At 48.5% G+C, this 17,263-nt stretch overlaps 2 pseudogenes; both read right to left on the bottom strand.

Annotated features, from left to right (window-relative positions):
- Positions 1-4,178: 4,178 nt before the first annotated feature.
- LOC144727896 (trace amine-associated receptor 365 pseudogene) lies at positions 4,179-5,216 on the bottom strand (annotated as a pseudogene).
- A 10,477-nt stretch (positions 5,217-15,693) lies between these two features.
- LOC144727897 (trace amine-associated receptor 365 pseudogene) lies at positions 15,694-17,234 on the bottom strand (annotated as a pseudogene).
- Positions 17,235-17,263: the final 29 nt, after the last annotated feature.

A 17,263-nucleotide genomic window follows, 5' to 3' on the forward strand; every position in this document is an offset into this window, starting at 1 on the left:
TGATCTCAACCCAGTTACCAATGACTGCGCGAATAAATCTGTCACATTGAATTTAGTTTTGCGCTTAATTTGGCAGAATTCCCGAGCATTGTGCGATGAACATTTCTTTTCAAGTGACAGGGTTGGGTGGGAAAGTGCTGCCCTCTGCTGTGTGTGGAACAGAAGTCACTTGAAGGGATCTCTGGGAGAGTTCCAGTGCTCTGCACGAGACCCGAATGGATTCTTTCGTGGTCGTGACATGGCCCCCGATAGCACATTCGCAAACGTTTTTATACTATGTTATAAAAAAAAGTTTGACTGGCTGGCATGCGTGCGGGCAGCCAAGTGCACGGTGATGACGGCACAACGCACACCTGTGTTATGGCGTCACCTGCATTCCAGCACTTGCGTCATGCTGTCGTCAAGCCTCCCGATCCCACCCACTCTCCACCATGCCCAAATGCATGGGCAGTGCTAGTTTATCTAAAACTAATATTTAGTTGTGGGCTATTATATACTTTTTTATGTCTACTGTCTTGCAACTTATTTTTATTATTATTTTTTATCAACCATTGGGCCTTTTTTGCTTGTTAATTTATTACCACATTGCCATGGAAATTAATTATGGGTACTGAATTTCCTGTTTGCCTGGATGTACTTTCAGAATGCATCATGATACTGCTGCTGTCAGTGATGACGATCGTCCTGCTTGTAATGATGATGCTGGTGATGATTATACCGTCTTGATTGGAATCGAACGAGTCAACCCCCCCCTCCTCCCCGCAATTCCAGTTGTCTTAATTTCAAGAATCAAATCCTTTTTCTCTCGTTGGTACTCTCTCGTTTATATTTACGTTCATATTGTCTGGTTCCGCCTTAATTCACTGCATTATCCCAAAGTAACAATTTAAAAATGTATACATGTAATTTATAACCCTTTACCAATCTGTTGCTAGATGAAGACCCGTCCATGCCGTATGTACATAACTTTGCTCCGTATTTCAGACCGAAACAGCAAGATTTTTCCACAAATTTGATGCTGTCGCCTGATGATGCTAGTTGTAATTACTGGCGAAACGTGCTATTCGAATTGTAAATGTTGTGGACTTACTCTCCAACACACCGGTGTGCTGTACTCATAACGAATTGGCATGAAGGTGTCAGTTTTTGTACCAGTTGAAAGGGTAAAAACCGATTACTATATTTTGCCCACTGGTAAAGGAGGTCTCATAGTGGAATGTTTTGTTAACGTGACAAACCTTGGTAATTGGCTGTGTCGGGTGGTGGCGGGTTTAACCACACATTTATATTTACGCTAACTGACCCAAAAAAACTCTTATGGATAATATTGGTCGTGAAAGCCTACGTGTTAAATTGATATTGCACTTCTTTCGCACCGTACGTAGCCAACCGTGCTGTTCGGAGGTGCGGGTCATGGTGGGGGGAGGTTATATCTGTTGATCTTGGGGGTTATTTGACCGTACTTCACCACGCCAGTCAGTACAGATTGGTTGAATGGGGGGCCCAAAATCAGTTCAGATAGCATTGACCACTGTTGGCCGTAGCTGAGGATCAAACTCGCACATTGTGCTATGAATGCCAACCTGGACACAGCGTTCAAGCTACTATCCTGCCACTCCCCGGCTTATCGTAAAGATGTATTTGAAGTAAAATTTATATAATCCCAAAAAATATGCAGACGTTCTCATTACATGACAGTTAAATTCACCGGTCATACCTTACTGATGAGACAACGAGAAGTTGAATCGGGTCGACAGTTTGCCTGCTTTAAAAAAAAAATATATACTGCTGGATAACATTGATGAAGAGGATGCTGTACCGGCCGATGCGCATATCTGTTGCCTGTCTGTGAAATATTATATATATAACGGATGTTGTTGAGTGCTTTACAACAAAAAAAACCCACCATGAAATGAGTTTATCAAGTTGGGAAAACAAACTGTTATTTTTGTTTACTTTATTTCACAACGATATAAACGTCGACGTAAACAATCATTTATCCATGTCCGTCACATTTTGTACTGTTTCTGAAACGGGGGCTGGCGGGGGGCGGTGGGGGTGAGAAAATGTAACTATAAAACGCATTTTAGGATAAGGAAGGTGGCTGAATGACTCAGAGGTCAGATGCTGTTAGCTGGCACCACTGAGAACCTGGGTTCGAATCCGGGTTCCAGGCGCCCCGTGATTAATTCGTACTCTCAGGTGTGGCACGTCGGTCATCTCAACCCGGTCGCCAAAATGACTGATGGAAAAAATAACCGCATCGCGTTAAATTTGTATTCGCACCAAAATCGACTAAATTGCAGCTCTGTGAATTTAAAATATCGGTCTGACTCAGGCAGGAAGGTTGCACTGCTCTGTGAGAGTCCAGAATGGATATACTTCGTCTTGTGCCATGACACCAATAGCACAATCGGGATGAAACTGGGGAAAAGCGAATTATATTTTTTAAATAAAGCACTCAATGGTGAACATCAGCAAAGCAGAACCACATCTGTGAAAAAGAGCTTCATACTCTTAGGTTTTTTCGGTAAAGTCACGTAGGTAAAAATAAATAATAAAAATAATAGAAATAATAATACAACTAAAATAATAAATCACGACGTTTCGGAGGCAACACAAGTCTCCGTCATCAGGTGGGATCGTCACAGCGTGATTTATTATTTTATTTCTACTATTATTTCTATTATTTGTATGATTTATTTTTACCTACGTGACTTTACCGAAAAAACCTAAGAGTATGAATCCTTGCAGTCACGAAAGCTTCATATATAGATAAAAGAGCTTCATAGCTCATCGGATTTCTCCAGCATAAATGCACATTCTCATTCTAAAGATTCTGAAATGATGGGTGAGAAATCGAACTGATCAAGTAAAATACCACAGCATCGAGTCGTTAAGATTCAGACTTCAAATATTTATTTGCATTTATTTCTAACATCACCTGATACATGTAGAAATATGTTCGGCGCAAACAGGATTTCAAATTGAGCCTGTGCAACTTAGTGCCCATTTAGAAGTGTGAGCCTGGGCAGGGCTGGGCACGTCGCTACGAGAGACGTCGCGACTAATGAGGGAGCGACAGTCAAGGGAGGGAACACGTCCAAGAGGTGACGAGATGTTAACTACCTCGCCTGGTATACAGGAGGCTGTGGGTTCAATCCCGAGCCTGACACTCGTATATTTGGAGGGCACGTCGCTACGAGAGACGTCGCGACTAATGAGGGAGCGACAGTCAAGGGAGGGAACACGTCCAAGAGGTGACGAGATGTTAACTACCTCGCCTGGTATACAGGAGGTCGTGGGTTCAATCCCGAGCCTGACACTCGTATATTTGGAGGGCACGTCGCTACGAGAGACGTCGCGACTAATGAGGGAGCGACAGTCAAGGGAGGGAACACGTCCAAGATGTAACGAGATGTTAACTACCTCGCCTGGTATACAGGAGGTCGTGGGTTCAATCCCGAGCCTGACACTCGTATATTTGGAGGGCACGTCGCTACGAGAGACGTCGCGACTAATGAGGGAGCAACAGTCAAGGGAGGGAACACGTCCAAGAGGTGACGAGATGTTAACTACCTCGCCTGGTATACAGGAGGCTGTGGGTTCAATCCCGAGCCTGACACTCGTATATTTGGAGGGCACGTCGCTACGAGAGACGTCGCGACTAATGAGGGAGCGACAGTCAAGGGAGGGAACACGTCCAAGAGGTGACGAGATGTTAACTACCTCGCCTGGTATACAGGAGGCTGTGGGTTCAATCCCGAGCCTGACACTCGTATATTTGGAGTTTACGGTGTCTCTCTCTCTGTGGTCACGTGGATATTTCTCTGGGTCCTCCGGTTTTTCCCTCCGCATTTAGAATCGACGTGCGTTATCGAATATTTGGCTACTGCTATACATTCCCACGTGATAAGCCACTTCGTTGAGCTATCAATTGTGGCCAGGTCGCATCTGATAAAGAGCTACATAGCTCAGTGGGCCTTTATCTGGTAACATTTAAAATAGTTTCTCGTTTAGTTTTTAGTGTACTGGCGCCAGGTGTACCAGTGCTCGGTGAATTGGTACATCGCATCACCGTCATCGATGGCAAAGGATTGGTAAGACCTTCATCCAGCAGTCGATAGGTCATAGCTTATGATGATGATTATGGTGGAGTCCTCTACAAACTATACAAATTAATTACGATCATTTGTTGCCTTGTTGAGGAAATTTAAGTCGGTGTGTCGTGCTCCGGGCGCAAATATTTTGCAACTCAGCATCATCTTGAACGCGTTGCGGAAGTGCAGATTGAAGAACGCGTACAGCAGCGGGTTGAAAGCGGAGCTGATGTAACCGGCCCAGAGGGCCACCCTGTACGCAGACATCGTGTTCTTGACGGCCATGGACGACAGGACGATGAGGTAGTACGGGAGCCACGAAAGGAGGAAGAAGAATATGATGACCCCTAGAGTTTTCGTGGCGTTGTGCTCCCGTTTGATCACCTGGCGCGCCGTCTCTTCCACCTTGTAGGCCACCGATCTGATCTTCCTCATCTGATTGCGCGCGATCATGTAGATTTTGGCGTAGACGCACACGATGACCAGGAGAGAGGCGAAGTAGGGACAGTAGCCGACGACGAACATGATGCCCATATGCACGTAGAAGAGGCAGTTGTCCGCGCAGGATTTCCTCGCAACCGTCTGCTCCGAAAGCGCGGAGCTCAAGCTGAGCAGGATGGGCGACGAGAAGACGGCCGAGCCGAGCCAGCAGAAGCCAATGATCGCCGCCAACGATCTGTTGGTCATCCTGGTCGCGTAGTGCATTGGATCGCTGACGGCCACGTACCTTTGGAGCGCGATGCTGCCCAGGTGAAGCATGGAGCAGTTGGTGAGCATGTAGTCGACGAAGAAGTGCACATTGCAGAACACGTCGCCGTAGAACCAGCAGTTGAACATTTCCTTGGTCATGGCCATCGGCATGATGAGCAGGCCGATGAGGAAGTCGGTGATGGCCAAGGACAGCGCGAGGACGTTGGTGGACGTCTGGAGCTGCTTGAAGAAGGCGATGGTGCTCATGATGAGCAGGTTGCCCAGGACAGTGGCCACCACGAAAAAGGAGATGATGGCCAGGCTTGCGGAGAGAGCGGGCAGGGACATGGTGGGACCCGTACAGTTGAAGGCGTCCAAGTAGTGGATGCAACCAGCGCTGGCGTGCGTGTCCGTGAGGTTGGCCATGCCGCGTGATGTTAAAGGAGAGGGCTTTGACAAAGTTACGTGGGGGTAGGGGGGTCACAAAAGGCTGTTAAGTCGTCTGGTGCTAGTGGTCCAGGGGCACGAGTTCACGGATGATATCAGTCTGCTGGTGGTGGACTTGTGTCCTCTCCTTGACGGACATTAATTTTGTAAATACATCAAAAATGCACGAATTTGTTTTTGAAACTGTAATTGTTGTTTTTCGAATCCGCAACCTTCCACCCGTTCGTCACAGTGGTGGTGGCAGGCGACTTAGGATTATTCTGGAGTGGTGTCTGAAGTGTTGTTAAAATTGTAAGTGATTGCCTAATCGTTAATGGGGGTATTGTAAATGGTTGATAAGCGTGAGTTGAACGTGCTTGGGATTTCCCGTGGTGAAGGCTCTAACCCCCGAGCGAGTCCGGTTTCGAGTGGTTTCGCCTTCCACACGCAATTGACCTCTTCAGTCACGGAGAAGCATCGGAAGCCCAATTTGGTGTTGATTAAAATTAAAATTGGTTTACTGCGTGATTGTTCATCGCCCTCTTAAACTCTACGTAGTCGAGCAATGATGGGTTCTGTCTGGGACAACATTTGTCGTCGTCGATCTGCCAATAGAAAGTAGAAATCAGCGTCAAATGAATCGATCGTCGCTTCCGATTAGCACGTTTGGTTACATACGGTGCGAAAGAAGTTCAGCATACATCAGCAGCAGCAGAAACGACCTATTCGCTTCTGGATGAAAGTCTCAGTGGAAACTGATGCAGTTCAACCTCGCAAACGAAGACATTAATAAATGCTCCCGTGAACGTATTAAATTAAAAAAATATGATAGGCACAAATACATTGAGATTGCACGAACTCCCCAGGGGGTATACACTGGATTAAGAACCACTGGTATAGTGTAGTGTATAGTAGTGTAGTGTATAGTGTAGTTTATTGATAGCTTAGTTTATTGTATAGCGTAGTGTATAGTGGTGTAGTGTATAGTGTAGTTTATTGTATAGTGTAATGTATAGTAGTGTATAGTGTAGTGCATAATAGTGTAGTGTATAATGTAGTGTATTGTATAGCATAGTGTATAGTGTAATGCATAGTAGCGTAGTCTATAGCGGAGTATATAGTGTAATGTATAGTAGTGTAGTGTATAGTGTAGTTTATTTTATAGCGTAGTGTAGTGTATAGTGTAGTGTATAGTAGTGTCGTGTATAGTGTAGTGCAGCCTTGCACCCATTTGGTTCTCAGCTAATAAAACATGTCCAATGTTAATAACTACAGCGGGGTTTGATGAAGCAACGTAGTTGTACTTATGTGCCCGTGCTTAATTTGTGCTTTCGATTATTTACTTTCTAAAATAAAAAATCTGGCCACTTATCGCACACCCAGAAAGGGCATCTCGCACCCCAGGTTAAGAACCACTGCTCTACAGGAAATTATTGAATGCGTCAGCAAATGAAGACACATTGTTTTGTGCACAGGTACAGTTAAAAAAAAAGTCTCCAACACATTAGCTAAACAGACAACACCGTGGCCTTCGAAATAAATAATGGTGTAAGAGGCGACGTTTCGGGCAATGGCTCTCCCCCCCCCCCCCCCCCCACAGCAATGGCTCTTCCCCCCCCTCACAGTACACAAATAAGTGAACCGCGAATAAGAAGACCGCAAAGTGGGTGGGCCGAAGATGAAGACACACGAAACAACTGTCAAGGACGAAAACAACAATAACAACAATTATAAACAACTCAGTTATATGAGCAAATCCTCTTTCTTGATTTGAAGCTTTCGTGACTGCAGGAATCCATGCTCTTTGGTTCTTTCGGTAAAGTCACGTGGGTAGAAAAATTTAACAAAACAAAAATAATAAATCACGACGTTTCGATCGCAACACAAGCGGTCGTCCTCGGGCGGGGGAAAAAATCAGCAATTCCACGGCGGAAAAACTAATCCAGCAGTTCTAAAAATAATTTAGCAGTTCCACTGCGGAAAAAAAAATCCAGCAGTTCCACTACTGACTATTTTCTTCTGCCCGAGGGCGACCGCTTGTGCTGCGATCGAAACGTCGTGATTTATTATTTATATTTTGTTTTAATTTTCTACCTACGTGACTTTACCGAAAGAACCAAAGAGTATAAATCCTCTTTCGCAAACGATGCATCGGGGTTGAACGAGAACACATCTCGGGGCAACGCCGATGGAGCTCGCTGACAGATCTTTGTCTGGTCTCCGCATTGGCCCTCCGTCACGATCCGTGCTTCTCACGCACACCGCAGGAAGTTCTAAATAATAAACCCTGGGCAACTCCAAACAGGTGAGGGGCCATCGTTGCTCGATCCACACTCGCTGGCCCCAGCGGGTCAAGTTCAAGTTCATTTATTAGGTATAGCCCTGTGAGCCATTCGGCTTGTGAATCGGGTGCAACCGCAACAAACAAAAAACAAGGGGGCCCCCCCAAGACTCATAGCTTTGGCCACCAGATAATATAATTTCATGTTGTAGAGCGTAATTCATGCAATTTCATCCCTCAATGGCGCACGCATAATTAGCCCAAGTCCCTTACGCAGATGATAGAAAAAAACAGCACGCCACTGCTTAGCAAATTAAAAGGCAAAAAAAATGAAATAAATAACGAGAGAAAAAACATTGACGTAACAAGAAAAGTGATCATCGCAGATGGAGGGGGGCAAGCAGTGACACTCCTGGTCATATCTCGGACGTTGAGTGGCTTCACTTCCAGATGTTCAATGAGGGCCAAACTGTGAGAATTCTCCAGGCTGGTCCAGATGTTCAGTAACTGCTAATATTCTATGGTTAAATTTCGATTTAAAGCTTTCGTGACTGCAGGGATTCATCTTCTTGGTTCTTTCGGTAAAGTCACGTAGAAGGGAAATAATAAAATAATAAAAATACAACATAATAAAATACAATTCTATGGTTCTTTCGGTAAAGTGACGTAGATAGAAAAAAATAACAATTAAATAATCAAAATAAAGTTAATATTATTTATTGTTATTTTTTCTATCTACGTGACTTTACCGAAAGAAGCATCGATTATTAATTCTTGCAGTCACGAAAGTTTTAAGTCAAAATTTGACTGCTAATATTTGTAACAAATTTAGCATATTCATTTATGTTTTAAATACAAACTTTTTTTGCGTGTAAATTGAGAGTTAAGTGTGGGTCACAAGACATCGGGACCAGCACGTACAACGCATCTCCCGTGGAGTGCAACGCTAAAGCCGATAAAAAGCCCATCGTGTGGTTTATACTTATTATTACACAAAGGTCCCCCGTGTAGCCTTAACAGACTGTTGGGGCAAGTGCTGTAAGCGAGCACCTCGCAGAGGCCGGCACTGTGGCACACGAGGGGGGTGCGTGGGTGGCCAACACCACGCCCAGCCGCCTTTGTCTCCCCACTGCCGAGGCTTATCACGCCGCAACGGGTGCTCGTTTAAGGCTGAGTCGACCTAGGGGAGGCCCGTGGTCGGTTGCGAATGTCGGTGATGGCCGTGAGCGGGAATCGAACTGGGGTCGCAGGCTTCAGTAGTGACCAGCGGCGCTCACCAACTGCGCCACCGCTCCCAAGATGAATACTAACACTATGTAAGTAATGTGACACGACGTTTGTTCCTGGGAAGTAAGTGTTATTGCCTAATTGCTTATGCCTCTAAAGTACAGAGAATGGCTATTCCCCACAAGCTTTGCTTTTGTGACTAGGACTTTGTGTGCAGGAATGACACAGATGCACACGTTTTCTCATTGAAAATAGGTACATTTCAAAATATCACTGTCCTGGTCACAAAAGCAACGTTTCTGGGGAATAAAAGCCATTTTCTGTACTTTTGAGGCATAAGCAATTAGAAATAACATACTCATGTTTTGTCGGTAAAGTCACGTAGGAATAAAAAAATAATATAATAAAAAAATAACTAATAATAGAAATAAAATCATAAATCACGACGTTTCGGAGGCACAGCAAAATAACTGTAGTGACTATAGTTATTTTGCTGTGCCTTTTTACACCTGATGAAGGAAGCTTGTGTTGCCTCCGAAACGTCGTGATTTATTATTTTATTTATATAATATAGGGTTTTTAATTGTATTTATTTATTTTTACCTACGTGCCTTTACCGAAAAAAACCTAAGAGTATGAATCCTTTCAGTCACGAAAGCTTCAAATCTAGAATAGAAAATAACACTACCCAGGAACAAAACATTTTTTTATTACACAGTGTTATTCATTATTTTAATTCATTATAATCGCACGCAGCAAGTTGACTTTTCGTAACTCACCTTATAACGACGGCAATGTGTCAACAAGCATTGCTTATGTGTTGTGGTTTCATTTTTAATTTGGAGCGAGACAACTGCGTGAAGGAGGCGATTGAAGTCTGCTAATTTACTTTTTGGTTCATTCGTTAAAGTCACGTAGAAAAAAAAAATCGGCTAATTTACTTTGTCACTCGATGCGCGTGCGTTGTATTACACAACAACAACACACAACTCAAAACAAGACAATGTAACCGCTTTACAAATTCCGTGCAAACCAATTGACGCGTGAGTGTAATCATAAATTATTCACATCCTTATAACGTACCGTTATTATTAGTCGAGTTCCAGAATTGGAAAAATAAAATAAACAAACGCGATGCAGACCCCTGTGAGTAATTGCAGAGTCGCACAATTTCAAGTCCGCAAGGCCGGCTGGCATCTTCAACATTTTTATACTCCAGCTCACGCCCACGTTTGGAGGTGGTGGGGTTGTCTTGGGAGTTGAAATGTTGATTTTAAAAAAAACACGTGTCGCCATCGTCGCCCAAGGGCTCCCCGAGGTGTCAAGACGAGAGGTGACGACACTTTCCTCTTCGTCTCTGGGTGACCAGCCCCCCCCGCCGCCGCCGCCACCCCTAGGGTGCGTAAGCGACTTTGAACTTTGTTACCACGGTGCCACGAGTCGCACCAACCCACCCACAATGACTCCGTGCATAACGCCACACTCCCCAACCACAAGGACACCGTGTAGCCTGCAAACAGACTGCTGGGGCAAGTGCCGTCAGCGAGTAGCAGGCATTGATGCGTGGCCGGCACTGTGGCACACGAGGGGATGGGTGGGCCAGTACTCGCTCCCCGACCGCCTTTGTCTCCCCAGTGGCGATGTTTACAAAGACTGTCGGGGCAAGTGCTATTAGCGAGCTCCTCGTGAAGGGCGACACGGCACACCAGGCGATTTAGGTGGCCAACATCACGCCCGGCCGCCTTTGTCTCCCCAGTGGCGATGTTTACAAAGATCCCCCTTATAGCCTTAACAGACTGTCGGGGCAAGTTTCTGTTAGCGAGCTCCTCGTGAAGGACGACACTGCACACCAGGCGGTTTAGGTGGCCAACACCACGCCCGGCCGCCTTTGTCTCCCCAGTGGCGATGTTCACACGCCGCACCCAGGGTACCCATTTTGAGGCCGAGTCGACGTAGTGGGAGGACCAGGATCGGTTCAGATCACCGTCACTGGTGTTGGCCGCGAGCGGGAATCGAACTCGGGTCGGCGGGTTCGTAGCGCAGCGTAGCGCTCACCACTACGTTACACAAGGGCGAAGATTCCCCGTATAGCCGACATCGCCTGTTGGCCCAAGTGCTGTTAGCGAGCTTCTAATTGCGATCCATGAGCGCAAAGACAAAGATCCCCCGTGTAGCCGTAACGGACTTTTGGGCCAAGTGCTGTTAGCGAGCTTCTAATTGCGATCCATGCGCGCAAAGACAAAGATCCCCCGTGTAGCCGTAACGGACTTTTGGGCCAAGTGCTGTTAGCGAGCTTCTAATTGCGATCCATGAGCGCAAAGACAAAGATCCCCCGTGTAGCCGTAACGGACTTTTGGGCCAAGTGCTGTTAGCGAGCTTCTAATTGCGATCCATGAGCGCAAAGACAAAGATCCCCCGTGTAGCCGTAACGGACTTTTGGGCCAAGTGCTGTTAGCGAGCTTCTAATTGCGATCCATGCGCGCAAAGACAAAGATCCCCCGTGTAGCCGCAACGGACTTTTGAGCCAAGTGATGTTGGCAAGCATCTAATTGCTACCCGCACGTACACACATCTAAACACACGCGCGCACGCACGCCCTGTCACGAGATGCCCCCCCCCGCCCCCCCCCGTGGTTTGATGTCCTCGGGGTGTTCCACCAATTAGCCGTGATGCGCCTGCTTCACGCCTACAGCAAGGGCCCCCCCCCCAAGTGCCCCCCCCTAGGAGCTCTGGGGGGCTTCGTGTGAACACCCGTCCAACACCCACTCGTCACGCGGAGCATAACTTTTTAACTGCATCAACAGCCGTCCACAGCTCACAGATCGAGTGGCCAGAGAGGTCAAAGCAATCGGCGAATAAGAAGACCGCACAGTGGGTGGGGTCGAAGATGAAGGACACGCGAAACAACCGTCGAACACGAAAATAACAACAACAGCAGCAGCAACAACAATAAAACAACTCAGTTGTATGAGTACATTCGCTTTCACAAAAATGCATCGGGGTTGAACGAGAGCGCAACTCGGGGAACGCCGATGGAGCGTCCTTTCACCGCCTCGACGTGCACACATTCACACACAGAACACGCCTCGACATGCATACATTCACACACAACACACGCCTCGACATGCACACATTCACACACATATGTAATAAAGGTCGTGGAAGCGACTTCTGGAATCCGGTCTTTATTTCTCTTTCGTTCACAACACTCCCATCTTACTCCTTCACGCTGCTGACAGACAGCGTGAGAGGGATAGCGAGAGAGAGAGACACGCGTGGCCACGTGGCAGCCTGGACCCGGCTCCAGCGTGGCCTCACTCTCCGTTCGTTCCAGATCTGACCACGTGTTGTTCGTCTCCACCCCTTTTAATACCCGGGTCACGTGGTACCTTTCCACCAATCCTGGTTAACCTCTATGGAATCTTCTAGACTCCATCTTACGCTCCCGGGACCACGCCCCTGACTTGTCCCCCCATTGGCTGTAGCTAAAGCCAGCAGAACCAATCATCTACTTGCAGCTGTCACCTTCCCATTACGTCAGGGCCACGCCCCTAGACTTCCCCCCATTGGCTATGGGCCAGGACCGGCAGAGCCAATCATCGTAACGAGGTGTGATCCATCAGCAACCCGGATATATCCTCACATTACACATGACACGCCTGGACATGCACACATTCACATACAAAACACGCCTCGACGTGCACACATTCACACACAAAACAACAAAGACCCCCTCCCCGTGTAGCCTGCAACAGACTGTTGGGGCACGTGCGGTTAGCGAGTAACACCTATGAAGGCCGGAACGGCACCACGCCCAACCGCCATTGTCTCCCCAGTGGCGATGTTTAACTACACACCGCACCAGGTACTCACTTGAGGCTGAATCGACGTAGTTGGAGGCCCAGGACCTGTTCAGATAATAATCGTCGCTGGTGTTAGCTGTGAGCGTGAATGGAACTCGGGTCGCCAGGTTCGTAGCGCAGCATAGTGCGCACACCACACGCGCACGCCACACGCGCACACCACACCACACGCACACAACACGCACACCACACGCACACCACACAACAACAACCGCCATTCGCCACTAAGTGGCGGTGACGTCACCACGATGCTTGTGCCAGGCCATGTGCACCTTGAGGCAACGTGAGGCGCCGAACGCCCGCTGGCAGGAGGTCACGGGGCTGATCCAGGTGCCACACCACACGCACACATCACACCACACACACCACACGCACACACCACACGCACACCACACCACACACACCACATGCACACACCACACGCACACCACACCACACACACCACACGCACACACCACACGCACACCACACACACCACACACCACACGCACACACCACACGCACACACCACACCGACCGTCATAGGCGCCAGATCGCTACCACGGCTGCTGTCCTTACGACCAACGCCATAAATGGATCCGTGTGGGTGGGTGGATGAATGGATCGATGGATGGATCGATGGTGAATGATCTGCGATCCCCACTCATTCCTTTTTCCTTGTCTAAATGCGCACCGTTCCGCAACCCTTCGCTGATATTCGCGCAATATGTGTGTGTGTATAGTATATATGGTATATTATACAACAATACCATTAAACAACATTCCATGCTTCGGGTTTCCTGGCTGGCTGCTGGCTGGGAGTCTCTACAACCCCAAGGATGACTCTGTTGTTCATGGCCGCTGCAGGTGGTGGCCACCAATACTGGCTACACGCGGGTTTCCGTTGTAACAAATTAACGTTGAATTGAGCTGTAATGGTTGAAGAAGAAGTTCCGCATATTTTTGGCTTGAAAGGCATTTTTTACAACTTAGAAGACCACTATGAATTGTACTAAGAAGAAGAGCCATTGCCAGAAACGTCGCCCGTTAAATATTTTTCCTTTTGGATTAAACCATTTTGGAGTTCTAAGTGCGGTGTTGAATGCATAGCACCTTGCTTCGTGATAGCCTTGTGCTGTGAGAATGACGCGGACATCAAATGTGTCCATGGTTCTATCGTGTCATTCAAGGAGACGGAATGATGCAACCCTAAGCAAGAAGTGAAGGAGTTGATATTTGCTTTATTGGTAAAAAAAAACAAATCAACAGCGAGACAGTGGATGAATTACAGACGCACCCGTAGAACCAAGGAATCATTCTCGCAATGTGTTAAACACGTGGCGACTCGGAAAGAGGTCAGAGTGTGACAGTGGTGAGTTGAGACGGGGCCGGTTGGTGCAGAGGTCAGAGAGAACCGAGCTGAGCTGGCGTCGTTGAGAACCTGAGTTCGAATCCAGGCAGCCGCCCGCGATGAAATTGGATTTTGAAGTCGAGCGAGTTGATGATTATCTCAGCCCGGTCACCACGGACTTGACGTAGAGACTAACAGACTCACAGAGAGAGAGAGAGACCCACGCGCGCTTGCGTGACTCAACAGAGGAGAGCTGAGCAGCGGCAAAAGCCCCATGACCCCGGCAAGAGACCTGTTGCCTTCGGAACACTAAGAAGAAGGCGATCCGGAGATCTCAGGGACATCGTTGGAGTATAACCATGGATCAGGGGAGGGACGGGATGGAGTGGTGGGGCACGGGGAGGGACGAGGAAGGGGGTGGGCAATAGAGAAGGCTTTAGGAGAGGAACGGAAGGAGGTTAAGTAGGGGCAGTGTTGAGTCTATGGGCAGTGTTGAGTCGATGGGTAGTGTTGAGTCTATGGGCAGTGTTGAGTCTATGGGGAGTGTTGAGTCTATGGGTAGTGTTGAGTCTGAGTCTACTGGCAGTGTTGAGTCTATGGGCAGTGTTGAGTCTACGGGCAGTGTTGAGTCTATGGGCAGTGTTGAGTCTATGGGCAGTGTTGAGTCTATGGGGAGTGTTGAGTCTATGAGCAGTGTTGAGTCTATGGGCAGTGTTGAGTCTATGGGGAGTGTTGAGTCTATGGGTAGTGTTGAGTCTGAGTCTACTGGCAGTGTTGAGTCTATGGGCAGTGTTGAGTCTACGGGCAGTGTTGAGTCTATGGGCAGTGTTGAGTCTATGGGCAGTGTTGAGTCGATGGGTAGTGTTGAGTCTATGGGTAGTGTTGAGTCTACGGGCAGTGTTGATTCTATGGGCAGTGTTGAGTCGATGGGTAGTGTTGAGTCTACGGGCAGTGTTGAGTCTATGGGCAGTGTTGAGTCTACGGGCAGTGTTGAGTCTATGGGGAATGTTGAGTCTATGGGCAGTGTTGAGTCTACTGGCAGTGTTGAGTCTATGGACAGTGTTGAGTCTACTGGCTGTGTTGAGTCTATGGGCAGTGTTGAGTCTATGGGCAGTGTTGAGTCTATGGTGCAGTGTTGATTCTATGGGCAGTGTTGAGTCTGTGGGCAGTGTTGAGTCTACGGGCAGTGTTGCGTCTATGGGCAGTGTTGATTCTACGGGCAGTGTTGATTCTACGGGCAGTGTTGAGTCTATGGGCAGTGTTGAGTCTATGGTCGGTGTTGAGTCGATGGGCGGTGTTGAGTCTACGGGCAGTGTTGAGTCTACTGGCAGTGTTGAGTCTCGTAAACCAATCGTGTTTGTTTGGCACCCGTGACTTTGCTGATGAGCCCTGCAAAGGTCGAAACCGGTCCAAAGTTTTTGGTCGTTTATGCAAATTCTCCTGGCTGATGCAAGTCTGGAAGGCCACTGTGCTGATGGATTTACTCAACCCACCTGGATAGCGGATATTTATTTCTGGTGTAGACCTCCCCGTATATCAATCAAAATTTTATTATAATAATATTTAGTTTTCATACAGCCTAACATATATGCAACGACGTCGCATGGCGTTGTGCAATCGGCATCACACGGAACTGCTTTCCCACCGTACGTTGCAAAACCGTCCATCATCACCGCCTGATGATGGACGCTTGTGTTGCGCCCGAAACGTCGTCATTCATTTCATTTTTAAACCTACGTGACTTTACCGAAAGACCAAAAAAGAGTACTATCCGAGTCACTTCAACCGACCGGAGAGATCCGTATCCCTGGCACCTTCGCCGAACACCTTGAGGCGAAACATGAGCCGGAATGCGTTTCGAAAGGGCCGATTGAAGGCGGCGTAGAGGATGGGGTTGAACGCGGAGCTGATGTAGCCGATCCAGAGCGCCACGCGGTAAGCGAGCAGCGTGTCGGTGAGCGCCAGCGAGGCGAGCACGATCACGTAGTAGGGCAGCCAGGAGATGAGGAAGAAGCCGATGATGACGCCTAACGTCTTGGTGGCGCTGTGCTCTCGTTTCATGGTCCTCAACTTGACGAGAGCCTCGGCGTTGTCATTATCGGTCCTGTGGCCTCCTCCTCCTCCTCCCCCACCTTGCTGAGCCCGTATCTTGATGACCTGCGCGCGAGCGATGCGGTATATCTTGCCGTAGATGCACACGATGACGACGAGCGAGACGAAGTACGGGCAGTAGCCGATGACCACCATGATGCCAATGTTGATGTCGAAGACGCAGTCGTTGGGGCACGAGATGCGCTCGATGGTGCCCACCGAGAGGGTGGGGCTGAGGCTCAGCAGGATGGGTGACGAGGAGACGGCGGAGCCCAGCCAGCAGGTCACGAGCATCACCACCAGTGTCCTCCTGGTCACCCGGGACTCGTAGCGCAGGGGGTCGCTGATGGCCACGTACCTGTTGAGGGCGATGCTGCACAGGTGCAGGATGGAGCAGTTGGTGAAGGCGAAGTCGAGGAAGTAGTGCACGTTGCAGTAGAGGCGCGCGTAGAACCAGCAGTTGTAGATGACCTTGGTGACGGCGAGGGGCATGATGACGAGCCCCACGAGGAAGTCGGAGATGGCGAGCGAGAGGGCGAGCACGTTGGGGAACGACTGCAGCTGCCTGAAGAAGGCGATGGACGAGATGATGAGCAGGTTGCCCAGGATGGTGGCCAGGGTGAAGAAGGCGAGGGTGGCGAGCAACAGCGCACGGTAGTTCTCGGGCAGCGAGGGCCCCGTGCAGTTGAAGCTACGGAAGTTCACGCACGCGCTGCGGGCGGAGGGTGCACTCGTGTGGTTCATGGTGGGAAGGAACAATCAAGGGGGTGCGTGCTCGAAGCTGATGGCAGGGGGCCTCCGCTCGAGAGAGAGAGAGAGAAGCTCTGGAGAGAAGCCCTCGAGAGACACCTACAAAGACGCTCACACGCTGGTCGAGACGTCTTGGAAATAGTTGCGAGCACCCACACTTGACCAGACAGCACGCGACCGAACTGCCGATCTCGGAAGATGTATTTGGACGACGATGACGGTGTTTCTATTTCGTGGAATGACGAGTTTGTGGAATAACTGGTCAATAATGCTTTGGGGGGTTGGCAAAACAAAAATGCCGGACTAAATGTGCGTCTTTATTTTATAACGGGTGGAGTTGTTGCAGTGCGAGATATGCTTGTGACGTTGAGATTTTTTTTTAAAGGCCGAGTTGACCTAGGTGAGGCACGGGACGGGTTGATGTTATCTGGTAACGCTGCTGGGCGTCTTGGCCGGGAGTCGAACCAGGGTCCGGCGCAGTGCGTGAGCCTCTGAAACACAAACG

The sequence above is a fragment of the Lampetra planeri genome, chromosome 27 (genome assembly GCF_965212315.1).
Source record: "Lampetra planeri chromosome 27, kcLamPlan1.2.h2, whole genome shotgun sequence".
Classification (NCBI taxonomy): Eukaryota; Metazoa; Chordata; class Hyperoartia; order Petromyzontiformes; family Petromyzontidae; genus Lampetra; species Lampetra planeri.